This window comes from Helicoverpa zea, chromosome 21 (assembly GCF_022581195.2).
Source record: "Helicoverpa zea isolate HzStark_Cry1AcR chromosome 21, ilHelZeax1.1, whole genome shotgun sequence".
NCBI classification, from domain to species: Eukaryota; Metazoa; Arthropoda; class Insecta; order Lepidoptera; family Noctuidae; genus Helicoverpa; species Helicoverpa zea.
This window is the reverse complement of record NC_061472.1, coordinates 852501-872253: the sequence shown is the minus strand read 5'-3', so window position 1 is coordinate 872253 and position 19753 is coordinate 852501. Positions and strand designations below refer to the sequence as shown.

At 36.7% G+C, this 19753-nt stretch overlaps 1 protein-coding gene across 1 annotated transcript in view; it reads left to right on the top strand.

Annotated features, from left to right (window-relative positions):
- LOC124640938 (LIM domain only protein 7) overlaps positions 1-19753 on the top strand; it is a 193060-nt gene that overhangs the window by 25210 nt on the left and 148097 nt on the right. The window contains exon 2 of the mRNA XM_047178902.1: positions 5322-5364. The gene's annotated coding sequence lies outside the window, so the exon portion shown is untranslated. The remainder of the gene's footprint in view (positions 1-5321; positions 5365-19753) is intronic.

Genomic DNA, 19753 nt, shown 5'->3' with positions numbered 1-19753 from the left:
GTAGGTACCTGGTACAGACAGTTTTTTCTTCTTGAATATTTTTTTAATTAAGTAATATGAAACCAATATACATGTATTTTATATTCCTGCAGTAATGGATTAACACTTTTTTTACTTAAATCTTGCCCCATATCTCAAACGGAACTTCAACACCACAAGAAAACTTAACTTGAGCAACAACCATCAAAGTTCGTGATCATCCGTGATACGAAAATGTCAAACGCATTACCTTACTTTCCGCAGTCGGTAAAGACTAACGAGTCACGCGCTGATGTCACGAGAAGCAAAAAACTGTGCTCTTATTAATTAAGAATCGTGACTGGCTCTGATAAGGTGAAGTGGTGTGATGTATAGGATTAGTTTTTGTAGTGTTTTGGTAGGATACTTTCTTCTTGTTTGATTGCTGGTCAAAGGATCTTCGTAATAAATGGGTTAAACTTATTGGTTTTAATAAGTAATATCTCCAAAAAACATTGTCTGTCGGGGGATCATGATGTATATTGAAGCCGAGACGTGATTTAGAGGTTAGATTATACCACTTTTTAAAAACTTCTGTTTAGTAGGCATTTCAATGTTTTAATCTCCATATTTTGAGATTAAGTCTTACAATCTTCGTAAGGCTTACTATCTTTTACTTCCTACTACCACAGATTATATAATAGTAACTACTACTACCATAAGATTGGTATCCATAAGTTATTTTTACGTATGATTGGTTTTGTTTTATTCACCTTACTAGATTATGGGGCAGTAATCTTTCATAACCATATGATAAGCTAACTACGTTAACTAAGCTATCACCAAACGGCTTCCGAAGCCATATATTGCAATTAACTGGAAGATAACCTGCAATTGCATTCATTTCTAAAGATATCTGGCGCATATTAATTATATTTGCTACAGCTTTGACTGGGTGGGAAACCCATCTTTGCTTTATGTGGCTTTCTCTTTCAATATATAGTCAGCAAAATATAAATTGATACTATGGTGCTATGGGTTCTCTAGCTAGGCTACTGAAGGAAAAACAGTTTCATTTTTTAAGGTATTTGAGAACTTTCCATGGCTTAGAAGTGTAAAGTTCTAGGTTTTATATCCAGGTATGAAACGCGACCATTTTATGAAATTCTCGAGCTTTTCAAGAAGTGCGCAAATCTACGATATGGCTACGACATACATACCGATACCTATACCTACTATGTATGTGACACTATCTTTGAACTACACCTTTGGGACCTTTGAAATTCCTTGGTCTCAAGCTCATATGAACACTGAATGCATATGTAAATGAAAATTTGAATTTCAAGAAAAAAACCAAATTCAAGAAAAACACTTTAAATAATTTACTTTACTTCGTCGGAAACCATAGTAAACATGGTCCAAACATTGTTATTACAAGTCTCAATCACAAAACAGTTAGACTACAATCTAATAGTACAGTTTTTGTTGTCGTGACAGACGGACGTAAGGCAGCAATATATATAACTGTTATGCATCAGTCATACGCAGTTATGTCTAATGGAATTTGAATGATTTCTGCGTTGTGGTACAAAGTTTGATGGTCAAGCGGGTACTAAGTGAAAATAGGGAATGAAAATTGCAAAAAAACCTTACAAGAAGACTTTTTATTTTGAGAAATGATAAAAAAATAGTGGCATTATAAGTATAACATGTTTTTGAAAACACATCAAACTATCACACTACTCGTTGTCTGACAATACGGGCTTGTCAAAATTCTATGGTCACATAAGAACCACAGCTGCGAAACACCACAGTTTTGCGAAAGAACATTACAAAAGGTCCTATTTCAATTCATGTTTGACAATATTTAGTCACATATTGGACACTGCAAACTCGAAGAGGAAGATGTCCTGAATAGAGCGAAGTGGAAGCAGAAGATACGTAAAGCGGGCTCCGCCACAAGACGGGATAAACGCTAAGAAGAAAATATTAGTCAATATTTTGTCTTACTCGCTTCTCTCCGTTTTCGTGACCAAACCCCATAGAATTCGGTAACCGGGCCTGTGGGCCGCTCGTGTCACTACATTCGTCACGCGGCTTGACCCACTGCGACGCGTGCGCAGAAACACTTTACTTTTTATATTTATTGTTATATCGAACAATATTCCGCCTCCTTGAGATTTTTTATTGATCTTGTTAAATGGATGATCGAATTGTATTGTATTTTTTTAGGTAAAGTACTAGAAAATATTCGTGTTGTGGTAGTTTGTTGGTCTGTTGCAATAGCGTATTGAATTAAGTGGAATTGTATGGCACATCATATTGGTGCGTTGCTCGAATTATCATCTTGAACTCAATACAAAATTCCCCGCTCCACTGAAATAAGGCTAGTTATTTAAAATATTTTTTCAAACAAACAACGAGTACTCACCAAGATTAACAAGTTCAATCAAACTACCAATCTCTTCAGTTTTATAAATTAGTATATAAACAAACATACCTACACACAAACACACAACTTTACCATACACACATACTCAACACCATACATTTCCAGTCCACACATTGACCCCATGGGGACACCATTAACGCCATTACCGGGAACCCATCACCGCGTCACTCTCACCTTCAGCCCCGTGGCTCATATTGTGCGCCGGCGCACTTTTTGTCGCAATTGTCGCGTAATTGGTTTAATAGTCGCGTCGTATGGAGGTTGGCTCCCGGATCTTGGTTTGTTAAGGTTTTTAAGTTTAAGGGCGGTATAATTTGGTGTTTAAAGATTACATAGACTTTCAGACACTGAAGTGATTGATCAGCATTACTTTATAATAAAAGATAGAAAATGAAAAGAAGGAATTTTAATGAGGTAACTCCTTAAGCTGACTTCATTTTAGAAATGAAACAGAAGAGTATTTCTCCAAGAATGCCTTAGAAGACCATAGATCAGCCACGACCACTTCAAGAGTGTACGATTATGAAAAAGAGATTTATAAATAGCAACATCAGTTAATATATTGCTATCTACCTCTAGATATGAAACAAGTTCCAAAACAATTAAGACAATCATTGCTCTTAACTATGAGTCAATTAGAGTTAGTTTAAATTCAGCAAATTGCATAATACATATCATCAAGCAGTTTCGCTTTTTGTGGCACTAAATTATAGTTCGGCCATTCAGAGAATGCGTTCCTGACACGTCGCGATTGAACTGACGACGTAATAACATTCATTGATTATTGATATAATAATGTTGTTTTAATGCTCCTCAATTGTTAAAACGGTAAACAACCAGCAAAAATATTTTTATCGTAACTGCAACGCCATTGCAAAGTTACGTCGTCAGTTCAATCGCGACGTGTCAGGAACGCATTCTCTGAATGGCCGAACTATAAATGTCATCACTTAGTAGACGACCTCGACGGCGCAATGGTCATCATGCCGGACTGCCGAACCTAAGGTCCCGGGTTCGATTCCCGGTTCGGTCGACATTTGTGTGATGAGCATGCTTGTTGGCCGTGGTCTGGGTGTTATAATTTGTATTTATAAATAAGTATATATGTAGCTATATGTAGTTTATCAGTTGTGTTAGCACCCATAACACAAGTTAATTAATAACTTACCATGGGGCTAGCCGACCGTGTGTGAAAAAAAAAAATGGAAAAAAAAGACAAGAAAAAAAAAAAGTAGAACGGGTAGTCATTTAATATGGCAATGAATTATTAAAGATGGTCGTAAAAGTATTAAAATTAAATACAGTGCTGGCAAATTAGATTGTTTTGTCGGAGTCTTATGTTATGACTTCTAGAGTTCCTTATTTAGAAGTCTTTATTTGAAGATCAGTCATTGACTTAGTCTGACGTCAGAAGTTTAAAAACAAATGCATAAGCATTAATATACTCTTCCTAATACGTATGTATATGACAGAAATTAAGGTGAAGTGTCTTCGGAAGTAATTGAACGTATAACAAGTATCAAAGGAGCCGATAGACCCGTCACTATCAATAATATGCCTTCTGAAATAAACATGCATTCAAACAATAACGATGACAGCAGAACTCAGTTTAACATGACGACACGATTGAGACAGATTTTAATTATGATTGAAAGAGCACGATGCTTTGGTAAACTAACATAAATGACATTAGGACAATTACTAGAGCAACGCCCCTGTTACACAATTGTTTAGATTCTATTGTGTCATAACCAAAGCATTGGCAGAAATTCTTCAACGCTAAAATCATCACTAAACTCAGTTTTTATGTCTCCTAAATTGTATTGTTTATGATTCTTATCGATTCAGTCTGACTCGATTAGTTGAGAGTCTGCTTCTCTATTAGCTTTTGTTAATTTTATGTGTCTATAAACATGTCCATTTACAACTTTAATTTTATTATGATTAATGTTTGGATTTAATGATTCTTTTCAAGCTAGACATACTCGTATCTTGTCAGCTAGATCTTTTTGTAATTATTACCCAGCTTCGAGAAGTTGATTAGAAGGTACAACACAACTCTTACTTTCTACACTATCATCGTAAATCAATGTTTTGCTTGCATCTTTAGCCATCGTTTGAAATTCTTTACCAACATCTTTAAATTCAACTTGAACTTTCTGTTTTCTGAAATTACCGTATAATTATGTGGCTACTATTATTTTCCCATTATTTTCATATTTGCCATGACCCTTGGCTATATTTTCTACGGTAGTGACATGGATAGAGGAATCCGGCTTTTTGTTTATTCGTCAATTTGCATTTTTGTTTGTCTCATCGTTAAGTAATTGGCCTGACGTTTTTTCGAGAAGAACAGTTTGTGACTGACCTCTGACTCTGCGCTTTTGTGTGGATGAGTTAGAATGGTGAATTTGTTATCTTCTATACAGTAAAAAGCCCCTAAACCAACATTGTTAAGACTTAGTGCTTGTTGCATTCTGTTGTAGTGCTACTGTTTTTATGGAATAGGTAATTTCCTCCATAATACTCAATACTCGTTATCCTAATGATCAATCATAATTTTCTTTACTTTCTTCATTATAAAATAAAATCTAACCCTAAATAGAAACTGTCCTAAACCTAACCATCTGAAGTTTAAGATTAAGCTTTCTAATTGGATTTTCTTCAATAAAGCCTGTAGATTATGGATTCATAAATCGTGACTGCCCATAGCCAGAGGTATTTATTAAACGTTCCTCGATTAACAACGTATTTCCGCGAACATTTCTCAAACGGCCTTGCTCTATTTGTATTTTCAATGGCTGTACTATAATTTCTGCTTCTAGAGCTATGATCTAATCTGTTTCCTTTGATGTGTGTTTGTTTGTATTTGTTTTATGAGTTTCTAATGGTCTGTTTGTATCTTTTTCAGATGTGTCAGCCCCTTCATTGAGATTTGAAACCAGATTTTAGCGGTAAGTGTTAAAATATGTTATTATATTGAAGTAGCTTAAAACATTGTATCATTAAAATGTTTGTTTTCGTTTACATATATACACGCGTGGTTATTATAAGCTACTTCAATATTATAACCAAAGCCTCCTGCGTTTTATTTCCTTCAATTAAAAATACCAACTTCAAATAATTCTACATAATTATAAGACATAACGCAAAGACCTTTCTTATAAACAGCCCAGCCAAACGCCCCACCTATATCAAACTAGGTTGTTAGGGGACCCCCACCGTCACTGGCTTTAATAAAAACAGCTATGTTCCGCTAAATTAGTCATAACCCACTTGTTTACTCATTATCTAATGAAGTACATGCTTTATGTAACTGCTTATGTGTGGCCGTGAAATTAAATGGAGTAATTAAAACAATTGACATTGAATTTTATGAGCCAGCCGTGCGAATACAGTAACTTTGCGGGAGAGATTTGAACCCACGTTCATGATAAACTTGATATGCGTGTAATAGTTTAAGTGGGGCCTGTTTAAAGATGTAAATTGCAACTGTTATTGGTTCTGCTACTATTTTTGCCACCAGTGCTGTTTATGTTAATACTCTTGTAATGTTACTCTTTACGTCTGTAGTTAGAATTATCATTACAGTGGGCTAGTAGCCTTTGGTTTGTTTTAGATACTAAGAGGTTTTTGTACTGACCAAAGTCCCAAGTAGCCTGTGGATGCAAACCATTGCCAACTGGTCCTTTTGAAAATCTATTGGGGAGACCTATATTCAGCAGTGAATGTCCTACGGCGACATGATGATGGTAATATTTGTAGCTTATAGGTACTTAACTGACAAATAAAAAGGCTCAGTTACAGAGGTAACTGACAAAAGAACCCTATAATATTACCCTTGACACCTTCTGGGTGGGTCATAAAATTCCTTTCAGATTTTTTTTAAGAAAATTGCAGGCGTCTTCAATGAGTCAGCAGCCAAGGTACATTGACTGGCTGCCCAGCATACCCCACGGCTGGGCAAGTCGTAAAATCGGTAACATTCCGTCACAAACGCTGACATGTCACGTACATAACACATAACATCCTAGATTACTGTTTCTGCGAGTGTGGTGCGTGACATAAGGTTATAGCGGTTTTTTTTTTTTTAATAGTCGCAAAGTACTCGGGTTTTCAAAAGTGGGTGCAAAAATATTGGAAAATTTTGACTAATTAATATTAATTACACAGGCCACTAGAGAAAGTTTAAAAAACTTAGATTAAAGTGAAATTGGTTGTGGATATTGATTCAAACAACTAACTGAATGTTTTCTGTAATCCTGAACACGTAAAATCAGCGTATTTTGACAATGCATTACTTCTTGTTCTTGAGGCTGGCTATTATTACTTATAGTAGAATTCATGGCTCTAATTAAACCACTAAAGGACTTTATATAATCCAGTGAAATTATTCAAAAGTTTTTTTTTTTTCCTTCAATACCAGCTCAAACCCGCTACCTCTCATACCGCAACCCTCAGCCAGCGTGGCATACTGTAGCGGGCGCGTGCGCCGACCTAAATACTCGCCTCTAACGGTGCGTGCGGCCACTGCGCGTCGACCTTTATAGCGCGGATCTACAGCCACTAAGCGAATAGCTGACGTAAGCGTCACGGGCACGATGGTGCCCGAAAAAGGCCGAAGGCATCCGAAACTGAAGGCTGGAAGCATCCGAAGATGGTTAGGATCTCAGCCAAACAGCTAAATGCTAGTGCCCATTTTCACCAACAAATACCTAAATTTAAGGATCCCCTAAGAGCATTTAGGGAACACTTAATACGAATTTCGTTTTCACCAAACTTTAAGTGTTCCTTATAACCTTTATTATTGGGGGAGCCCTTATTCTAAATGACACTTAGTTAGGAAAACGTTAAGAGATTGTTGGTGAAAACGGGCATAGACGTCTAGGGAGGCCCTTAGTCAGCCACTAAGCGAATATCTGACGTAAGCGTCACGTGCACGATGGTACCCGATCTGGTGGCGATTTGAAAAAGTCGTAGGCACCCGAAGTCGGTTGCTACATAAGCCAGCCACAGTTGGAAACGACCCCAAGTAGAATAAGCCAGACGAGTCGCTGTGCTTGACGAAACAGTGAGCAGTATGTGACATAATCATCATGGTCACGTTCTCACACGAAAAACCCACCTCTTCACAGCCAGGGTAAAGACCAGCTACAGTTAAGCTAGCAAAAATTCAACTGTAAAAGAAAATGCTTTTGACTAACCCTCTATGTTTCTATACTAACAAGCACATCTCGTTGTTTTGTAAATCTGCCCCCCATTGGTGGCGACAATGCAAAACATAGCCATCTCGGTCCTACTTTGTCGATTTGACTGAGGCAAATTATAACCAGGGTTCAAAATACCCCCCTTTCGGACAAGTCCTAATATCCAAATTAACGTTCAATAGGGTTTCCTATGCAGAAACTACAAGCCACTGAAACATAGCCCCTAGTTAACAAGCAAACATTGATGAATGGCAACCGTGTCGGATTGTCCATAGTTAATCAAATTAGCCTCAAACATATCACGTGGATTTCAGCCTGACTATCACGCCACTGGCTAGGTATTCACGTGACTTTCATTTGCGACGTTAAAATAGTTCTCATTTGTTTTGAGAAAGTTCTAGAAACAAATGATTTTCGTCTTAAAAGGAGTCTCTTATGGGAGTGTATACTGGGTGTTAGAGATCCCCCGAAGGGTCTTGAACAGATTCAAATTCAGGAATAAAACTTATAGTAGGCCTTTTCATTGTTAAAATAATTATAGTTCGGCCATTCAGAGAATGCGTTCCTGACACGTCGCGATTGAACTGACGACGTAACTTTGCAATGGCGTTGCAGTTACGATAAAAATATTTTTGCTGGTTGTTTACCGTTTTAACAATTGAGGAGCATTAAAACAACATTATTATATCAATAATCAATGAATGTAGTTACGTCGTCAGTTCAATCGCGACGTGTCAGGAACGCATTCTCTGAATGGCCGAACTATAGCAAATATGCATCACTACCTATTGTTTCTACTTTGACTATTACTCGTTCCTAGCTTCCTTGTACGGGGGCATGTTTCGAAATAAAATGTACCAAACTATTTGTCTATTCCAAAACCAAATACCTATGGAGAAAGGAACATTCTAGACCATAAACAAAGTGTATAGACAATACTAAAGCGTGACTAAGGTCGCAGCGATTACCTCGGTGCAAATAATTTAATTGTATGTAAATTATTGGAAAACAACTGAAATGTCTAGAAATAGTATTGTCCTAATGTTAATGTTTTAGACTAGTTTTAAGGTAAGGTAATTTGGTTTAAGGTAATTCAGAAATCAACGACCGTCTCTTTGTGAGAAGACCTATTTATCGTGCAACGCATTTTTAATGATGATAAATGAATTCTTAAACAGGACATAAACATCATACTTCTACAGCGCTATTGTCTGATATCGTCAGAATAAAATCACAACCAATTTATATAGAAACTCAATAAAATCATCCTCAATTACAAAGAGACGATAACACAGAACCTGAAACACTGACATCTTATAATATTTTTACTTATCATGTTGACAATCATAAATAAGTTGTAGTAGCTAATACACCAATAACAAGAGCTACTACAAACAAATAAGTCACTAGTTCAATATCCAATGTAAGAACCACCCAAGCATACATAATTGTTCTAAACTGTGACAATGAACTACCGTCCATAACGGTCAGCATTCGACCAAGTGTAAGCTTGAAACACACAGCAAACTTTTAGTCGGCCGATAGTTTGTTCGAACTCATAAATCAGTATGAAGATGAATGGTTGTGCGCACATTACAATGATCAAGTATCCGGCTAGTAGCAGTAGTAGTAGATTAAAAAGGTTTGTATCAAAAAAGTCAAATCCAATCTACAACAGCAGATGGATCGGTTATTGAAATCCGAAGTTTGATTGGATTCATCTTCCAAATACACAGCTGGGTGCTCACTTAGAAGTGTAGCACGTAACGTATCAGATACGGTAACAACCTGCAAGTGGGTACGGCTCGTCCACGGTCCTCACGAACACACTGCGAGCCGCCTTTGTGTTCGCAGTGAAACCGCCACTCGGCGGGTCACTGCGAGCTTACAGCGCTCCACGCGCGAGCGGCTCGCAGCGAGCTCGTGCCTACGTACTCACTTGATACCGATAAGTTACGTGCTACACTGCTAAGTGAGTACCCAGCTCACCATGGAAATAATCTGTCAACCAACCATCGGGCTACAGTTAAGTCTGCTATGTACGGGGTCTATTACTAATAGTAATAAATTCAATAGTAAATTAGAGCTACTCGATAATTTTGTGAAATTAACTCTATGGTGCTGGTTTTGGCCTGGTTATGGCCTGATATCTGAAGGAATTGGGTTATTGGAAGAAATACAATACCACTAGGATAAGGTACTTGTACATACTGGTAGATAATGGCTTGTGTTCACTAAGGTAGAAAGTCACAATGTATTATTAACTAAGAAACTCAGAATGCAGTTGTCAGTAATTCCGTCAATAACCAAAATTAATATGGACGGGTAGTCAGAAGCCAGTTAGTCTGACACCAGTCTAACCAAGGGGTATTGGGTTGCCCGGGTAACTGGGTTGAGGAGGTCAGATAGGCAGTCGCTTCTTGTAAAGCACTGGTACTCAGCTGAATCCGGTTAGACTGGAAGCCGACCCCAACATAGTTGGGAAAAGGCTCGGAGACCAAAATTAATATGGAAATGTTATAGCAGTTGTTAATCTTAATATGTATTTGATTGATGGCAATATTCTGTCGTAACCAATGAACTCATTTTGCGAAGACGTTTAGACAATAACGAAGATCAAGAATGTTAGAAATGAGATCCTAACAGCACAGTCGAGTCGTTTGAAAAACACAGTGAAAGATGAAATAACAAAACTAGGCATAACAGAACCAGAATAGAAACCTTTGAAGCATTCCTAGAAGCCGTATACAGTGACAACGTTTGCCGTGTAATGTTAAGTAGTTCGCACTCAGTAGTAAGATTTCTCTGTCCACCGAATCATTTACATGATAGAACTCCTCGTAATCCAATTATTATTATTGCCAAAACGTTCAAACTGGATTCGGGTAATCAAATAAGATTTGAGAGTGTTGACACAGTTCATTGGTCTATAGTGTTAGAAATATAAGTACTTACCCTTAGACAATTTATTTTATTGTTCCAAGGGCAATTAAAAGGGTCATACTCATCATCTCAGCCAAAAATCATCCCTTGTCGGCTGCCAAGTCTTAATGGCCTATGTTATCCAATTGATTTCCATAAGAGCCCATTGGAAGCGGCCTACGTAAAATCGTTTGACCATCTCGCTGGTGGCCATCCTACACTATTAAAAGGAAAATATCTATCATATAAAAAACAAGCCTTTATCCATACTAATATTATAAAGCTGAAGAGTTTGTATGTTTGTTTGAACGCTCTAATCTCAGGAACTACTTTTCCGATTTGAAAAATTCTTTCAGTGTTAGATAGCCCATTTATCGAGGAAGGCTATAGGCTATTTATCCGGGTTCGTGCAGAGATTTCCACGGGATGCGGGTGAAACCGCTGGCAGAAGCTAGTCCTAAATATACCTATGCCAAGGTTATCAGAAGCAAATCTAATGAAACTCGTTTATAACGTTGAAAAGTCATAAAAGCGAGATGCCAACCGTATGTAGAGCATTGATTGGTCAAGCATTCACTATATAGTCACAAATACACTAAACGTATTTGCGATTCATTATTCTTTGCTATTTTTCACGGTTATAATGTAGTGGAACAGTTGGCCTAAGTCATTAGCGCAAGCGGAATGTTAATATTCTTCTTTGGTATTAACATTATTTGGTGAGACAAAGCAGCCTGTTCATATTTTTTAACAGTGCATAATCTTCATCTTGAAATGTTAACTCAATTAATGTTGGATATTTCATAATTGAGCATTGTAGTCTAAGATATACATACATAGAGGTATAATGCCCAGGTATTTTGGTCAATTTACGAAATATAAGTCGAATAATATATGTCCCTTAGCAATACCACATACCTAAATAAAAGAAGAAAATAAATAAACTCATTCAACATAAATATACATATGAAGGCATTAAGATATTCAGCATATTAAATGGAAATTTATCAACAAAAAACGCCATTCCTCACAACTTAAACCAAAGCAAAAAGTAAGGAACGCGTGACGGACGCACGGTGCGACCTTGCCGGTGAAATATAACACATATATGTGCAACTTATGTGCACCGTTATACTTAGCCATGGCAGGTCACCGCGATGGCATTCCTAGGCCTCAGGAATTGTAAGTGCATCATTACTTTACAAAATGTGACGACTGCTGGTAATAGACCTTGGAATATGCGAAAGGATTTTCCTTTAGAGAAGAAATTCATCACGTTTCTTATTTTCAGCCGTACTTGAACGGTTCATTATATTAATGAACTATGTGGAACGTCTGATACAATATTTAACTTATGTATAGTTAGAACTTAACTAGACTGTGTAAGGGTATTCCAAGGTCATGCTAATCTTATCGTCATTGCATTTTTCATTTCACATTCATTCAGTTGATTTTCAATCTTTTTCTCCTACTTACTTTAGGTTAAGGTCATTCAAATCAAAATTGCAGATGATTCAGCTACTGACATTTCTAATCCATTCTCGAAATCAAAGTTCATGTCTTATCTGAGCTTGATGTATCAATTTATAGAAGCTACATCTTCAAACAATGTCCCAGATGCGTGACTGTGTCCAGTAGAAGCATTTCCTCAATAACTGTCGCCAGTGGCCCTAATTGAGCCCTGAGTTATAGCCTTATAGCCCAAGGGAATTAATATCTCGTTGGGGATATATTGAAAAACACTTTTGTTGCTACTTCTTCTAATACTGTATTATGAGGACACGTCTTGATTGGAGTTCCTACTTCTGTCTTATTGTCACCTCGTCACTTTTGTGGGCTGACCTAGTAAAGAAATGATTATGTTGGTTTAAGTTGAAATGATCTATTTGTTTTTATTAATGTGAAAAAGCTGTTATCTATCATTCGGGCTATCTATCGTTTCATTTTATTTATCGTCTGCTATGTCTACATTTCTTGTAATCTTACTACTGTGTGTCATATGTATATTTTCCCAATCCCCAATAAGTTTCCTAACCGAATGAGTGCGAGTATGTTACAAGACATTCCAATAGCAGAATGTTTCCACATTATTTACTCTGTAGGTGTTAACCACAGCTGTAACATTTGTATTTCTATGGAAATCTTTACTGCGCAGATTTGCATACACATTGCTCTGATATCATTCGGCGTCTTATCTATATCTTAACGGCTTCGGCTGAAGGTTTACTTGTATCTTGATATCTTTTACATTCATCCTAGTTAGTTATGCTGATATTGATGAACTTAAGCACACGATTTGTGTTATACGATTTATTTCATTTTTATTTTTATCTTCAATATTCCTTTCTGCTATTATTTGTGTACTAACTACGTAACAATACATAGGATATAAACTATCTACTATTGTGACATGTATAGTTGACATGACATCATTATGGTTACTTCTTCAAAGAACTGTTTTCTCTCCGTTAATGATTGTTCTTACACCTGTCATATCTTTATCAGTCCTTTTTATGTCTGTATTCCCTTTGTTAGTCATTCACAGCTATGAAACAAGAGCAGGTACCTTTTTATCAATCCGTCAGTTTTATCTCTGAGACAAAATCGCTTAATAGAAATCTGTTCCATCTACATCTTGTTTGATGTGAATTAAGTTCTCCAAGTTCCGTAAGGCCCATAAAGTTGGCTACTTCCAGAAGTAATCAAATAACGTAGAGCTTAGCACGCGACGTCTATACGTCTTAGGCCTTCGCCCCCCGGCTATCTAATGGCCGTCTCGAAACTGTCCCGTCGGTTTTGTTGCTCATTCATCTGCATAGATCCAATGATTTGTGTAATGCAACCGCGGTTACGCTTGTGGCGATAGAAACAGCGTTGAGAGGAACAGAATGAACAGTTTTTTATTGTTGTACTGAATTCGTGGTTAAGTGTATGCAGATACTGGGTCTTTTTGGGTTGTTTTGATTGATCTTGATACCTCTTCTTTCATTTTGTGTGGTTCAAAAAATATTGGTATTATCTCAGAGAAACAGACCTAGTAAAGAACTGATCCACATTTTAACACAGACCCTATGACAATGCAATGTTATCATTAAAATCTGGAGCATTAGAAATCGTACTCACCCTGATACAATGACCGAGAACAAACACTTAGTAGCTGCCACCAATAAATTGTGTTTGCTTTAACACAATTATTCCTCTCGTTTCTTGGCTCAACGTCATTGATAAACGAGCTAGTACAAGATTACAGTTTCCACAATCTGGGTTAAACTAGTCCTGATTAATGAAGATTTATTGGGCAGTTTTATCATTAGGCCTACGGCATTGATTGTGAATGTTCAAGTTCATTATGCGACGTGATAATACTCTGGGTGTATTCAATTTATTGGATGATTCATTCAATAGTGGTTAGGCGAATTTCAAAAGTGCATTAAGAAATCTCTCTACTTTGAAAGAGTTAATATCCTTCACAGTATAAACATCAAGTAAAATGACTGTGTAGGTATTCCCCTTTAAGAGTCTGGCTATTATGGGTTCAGCACCTATTACTTTTGTATAATTATCGAGTTTCATCATTTTGGTATTAAACGCTTTTATATCATTACCTACCTCATGAACTCATGAGCCACTTTCAAACAAAACCTTCAGAGAATCATCTACAACCTTTTCCTCCCCTCGAGTTACATAGTATTTAACTTCTCTCGGTTTTCCAGAACCATTTTCACATTCTCTAATTACAATCCATCTTTCAAACTCAGTTGTTTATATGATTGATTCAGCAAAAAGACAACCCCTAGTCTTAGCCTTTAGAATAAATACTTTAGTAACATTACCGACTCAATCAATGGTAGTGATTGATTGCACAAATGTTGCGAAAGATTGATTGAGGGACTTACAGTAACTAACAGAATTTAGATTTGAAATTAGTTTGTTTCGTTTAACTATGAGTTCTATTATATCTGTGTGACGATGAGTAATGAAGACGAGAGTTGACAGTTTTAGAGCAAGTTATGTATTTGGGGTTTTTAATTGTTGTAATAGTTTTTTTTAATTCGTATTATTTCCTGTAGTTAATGAATTGGTGAATGAGTCAAGGAATAACCACAATGTAGCTTTATATTGTCTTTTTTGCATGAATTTAATTAGCACACTCTTCTCGTTTTACATCAACAGTTGAGCCAACGTAATCAAATGGTGAACCTACAATTTGAAATACCTTCTCATTAAGATTAAAAGTCGGTCTAACGATCAATACTCTTGTTGCCTCAGTTTCAAGAACATCATTTATAGCATCTCTATTTAATTTATGATTAATATCGAAGTCCATATGTTATTATTAGCTACGATGATTTAGTAATGTTACCACGCTACTTGGAGTCAATTGCAAGAGTTGCTCTTTGTCGGCGCTATGCAATTAATATGCCATTACGTCTGTGTATTGCAATTGTTCAATTAAGCTAATAAAATGTTGCTTTAGTTTAGACAGATATGTTGTTATTTATTTCAAATGGTTGAATTATTTTTTCTCTCTCTTTTTTCTCTTTATAAGCTAATCTCGTTTCGATTACACTTATTATGAAATTGCTAGAAGCTTTTACCCTACTGCCAAAACTGGTTATGTTTTTCTTTCAGTAGAAGATGTTTGTTTGTCATTTAGTTTCTTTTACATGAAAAATATTACCGTTACTTACACATACTGGTAGTAATTTTACTTGAGTATCAAAGTGATTCCTTTCACTTTCCAAAACTGATCGATACAGGACATGTTTAAGTGGTTTCATTACAAAATTCCGAGTATTCATTTCCAGGTAGGAAGGTATATTAAAATGATGTCCTCTTACAATGTAGAGGATATCACGATCATACGTATTAATTTCGAGACATTAAAGGCAAATGGCTATAGCTTTGTGCGTCGCAGATAAGCGCACCCCGATGGAAAGTATATAGGCTTCCTCGATAAATAGGCTATATTGTTAGATAGACTGAAACAAACCAACTTTCGAGCTTTATAGTACAGTATAATTTTAACGAAAACAAAGTTAAAACGTTTCTCACCATCAAAGTTAAGGATCCTCTATCAGAACTCAAGGCGCAAAATCAAGGTTTTGTTACCATTAAATACTAGGCCAAAATGAGTCAATATCGGTACTTTAGCAACTTTACACAAACAGTATTTAGCGCATAAAAAAACCTCTGTGCTCGAAGTGGGCGGTGTTAATGTTTAGCGCTAAAGTTTATTGACCTGTAGGTCTGTTGGTACCATGGAGAACAAAATGACTAGCGGAGGTGCCATAACGGAAAATCTCCTAAGAAAGCAGCGCCAAAATGCGGGAGACGAGGAACGTTACTGTCTTCGCCCTTGTACACCTTCTTTGGACCAGATCATTTTTAGTAATACTAAAAATCTCTGACAGATGTCCAAAGAACTCGAACGCCTTATTTCGGTCGTGCCTACTGTAGGTACGTATTTATGCAAGCAGTAGGCGCCTGACCTACCTGCACTATGGCATCTTCGCTCATCTTTCATTACTCCGTGGCTGGTACACTTTTTGGTTAAAATAAGGTGAATTGGGCAGTTTGTGTTTCCGTAGAATTGGTGGAATGAAGTGATAGTGAATTCATAGCGGTTTTGTTGGTTCAGGTGCTGAACGTTATTGAAATAGTTTTCAGGTTCGTAGGCAATTTATTCTTCATTTGTTTAAATTTATTTCTTCATCTTAATCAACTGATAAAAGGTTGAGAGTTACATAGTTTTAAAATCAGCATGGCAAATAATTTACTGCAATTTTGCAAAGACACGATAGAAAGGCTAATGATGGTATCCAAACAACGTTAGCTGGTGGATCAAAAGCACAATTATCTTGGACTACATTAAAAATGCCCGAATTAAAATTACCGATACCTACTTTTATTTGATAGCAGATAAATCACAAACTACAAGCATCAAAGCAAGAGTATGGGAAATCATTAAAAAACCCCCAGATTAGCACACGCGATGTACTTCTATAAATAGCAATATTTTACTATTATGCGCCCGCGCAGCTGCGTTTAGTTTCTCTGTCATTAACTGATGTACATGACTACCTGTTGTTGATTTATTTGAAGAGTTTATTACGAAAGGTAAATTACCTTCTAATTGCTTTTAAATTAAATTTCTTCACAAAACCCTACCAAAAATCTGTTTGTTCACAGAAAGATGATATGTATAGGGGCGTAAAGTAGCGAGCGTAGGGGTTCAAATAAGCATTCCTTTGGATAAAACACCAAAAGAAACACCACCACAAAACCGTCATACTTCATTTCATCATCTAAACTCTGCCCTTATCCCAATTTGAATTTATTTTTCTTCCTTTCCTTCCAATTTGTAGAGTTCCTTCATACTTCGCTATACGTACAACTATTTATAGTCAAACAACTCTTCTACTCCCACAACAACTATTTATACTCCCACTTTAGAAAATTCGCCAAACAACAGGTAACACAACCACAGTACATATTTCCGTTCTCATATTTCTATAAACGGACCAGCTTCTGTTATGACCAACCAACAACCATTGGTTGTTAAGTGTTCCCCCACACTGGAGACTAAACAGTCGGCCGACATTTTTTAAGAAAATCTTCAATCCAATCAACGTTTTCAGTCGGTCTGATACAGCTGATACATGAACTTTGTAATGTGCGTACTACTATCCATCATCGTCTCCCGAGCCTTTTCCCAACTATGGCGGGGTCGCTGATGATCGGACTGGATGCAGCTGAGTATAATAAGTGTTTTACAAGGAGCGACTGCCTATCTGACCTCCTCAATTCAGTTACCCGAGCAACCCAGTACCCCTTAAGAGTGGTTGTCAAACTTACAGGCTATCTTACGGGTAGCCTGCCAAAGAAGTTTAATGCAAGCCCACCATTCGCTACTCATCATACTGATTTTTGAGCCTTAAAAAGTATCGGCCGACTAAAAGTTTGCAGTCTGCGGGTAGTCTAATTAAATATAGCGGCGGTGCGTTGCCCTTGACTAATTTTGTCTGCTAAATGTAAAGTACCTACTACAGTTCGGTGTACGATAAACTTGATACTTTAACAGCTTTGTTTTGGTCAAGATATTTGTGGAGAACGAATATAGATTAACGGTTCTGGAAATATGGTGGAAGGGCGATAGGTTAATGCAGAAGTTAAAAGTTTATTTGCCTAGTTCCATGTGGAATGGAATAAAGTATATTTAACTAAACAGAAATTGAGTAGGATGATCATGAATTTAGGAACATGAAGAATGAATGAAAGGCAAGAGATGTTATTAAGAGCAAAGAGAATTTACAGCCTTTGGTTTGAGAGTATGGAGTATGGAGGAACTTCAATGAAATTATGCTGTTATTGGGATTACCAATTTTGAAGCAATATTTGAATTTGAGAATTTTGAAACATAGTGTGACGAGTAGAGAGAGTAGAGCGACAAATTTCTTTAAGCTTTTAACCGTCGAAATTAAACACGATGTTTTTAATTCTGCAAACAACCTTAATGTAGCGTAAAATCGAAATTTTACAAAAATCATAAGAAGTGCACCGAATCTGATTGCAATTATGATCACTTTCTCGCAAAAATAAAATTACTTTTTATTGAACTTTCACAAATTAAATGTTGTTAATAAGGAAACTGTTATCAACTTCATCTTTGTAATTAACAGGAGGATGTTTTGTACGTGCTCGTATGTGTGACAGATTTTACAGTTAAAAACATGGTATATTGTAGAATCCATATTTTTACAAAACTGAAAGGTTTGTTGAATCTGCACGAAATTAAAAGCTAAAATGTATGTCACCACATAAGTATCCTATATACCTTTATAGATTTTATTTCAAGAAATTCTGCTGCCTGCGGAAGGTTCAGTAAGAGGTTAAGAGAACAGCACACTTTGATCGTATAATCTAATACAGTGAAAAGGTTTTACCTAACCAAGGAGTTCTGCTGCCATTACATCCATAGGAGTCAAATTCTTTATATTTCAAATAGACCACACCATCTTCAGCTCTTTCGAAACCTCAAGCTGCTTACATTAGTTGAGTTAACCAAATTATCCCTTCTTCATCTGTTCACATAACCCAAGACACAACGTTTACCAGTCTACCTCAATCTAACAGACACTAAGCCACCTTATCCCCGTAAGGAAATGCCATAAGATTCCTACCAAACCACATAATGTGGTTTTCCGCTCCAACCATGGTGTTGATGATTTCCAAACAGTCCTAACAGCCATTGCTACATATTAGTGCACCAACTCGTCCCAGTTTCCACAAGCGTTAATAAGCATTACTTAAGCGGATTTGGCTTACGTAAAAGCATTATATTACGGCCTTGGTTTGTCTGGCTTCTGGCTTCCCTGGTGTAGGGTTGACAGCTACGAGTATTAAAATGACGGTCAGAGCAGGACATGACTAATATCATTCTAACTCTGATGTTACACTTTCAAAATAAAATAGCTGAACCGAATAAACTAGGTGTTGAAGCAGTTACAGGCTACTCTTCAGCTACTTTAATAAATCCTGTCCAAATTGTACCTATGTAAGTCCTAATTTCCTAAATGATGACAAGTCAAACTTTAAGTACACCAAAAAGCCAGCCAGCCAACCCATGTAAGATCCATTATAGCAGGAGGGCCTAATATTTGGTGGTCATAGTCAGGCTTATGAGAAATTGCTGACCACAAACAAATGCACATCGAAACGTTGCCGCGTTGTTCCAAAGAGGTACCATACCCATTTCAATATTGTGCCAACACAACAGTTCTCTCAAACAAGTTTTAATGCGTTTGACACTTCCTTTCTTGTAAATTTGACAGGTAGCTAATTTGCTAGAGGAAATGGCGTATGTTAAGTGGGCTTGCATCCTGTGCATTCTATGTCTAATTCATCTTAAATGTGTATGTCTGTTTGTCTGTTATGGTGCTTTGTGTATTGTTTGCAGCAGTTATGGAAGTAGCTGTCGATGAGTTCAGGTAAACTATGACAGAGATGCATGGAGGTATATAATTATGAGTTTGAAGACTTGTTTAGCTGACGATAAATTCGGGTTAACTGTTAAAGAGGAATAAGGGGGAAAATATTTATGAGTTGGAAGGCTTGTTTATGATACTGTACAGTACTGTATGAATTGCTTTGAAGCTGTTAAGTATAACGGTATTGTATATTATTTTATTTAGGAAGACTTAGTCATGATATT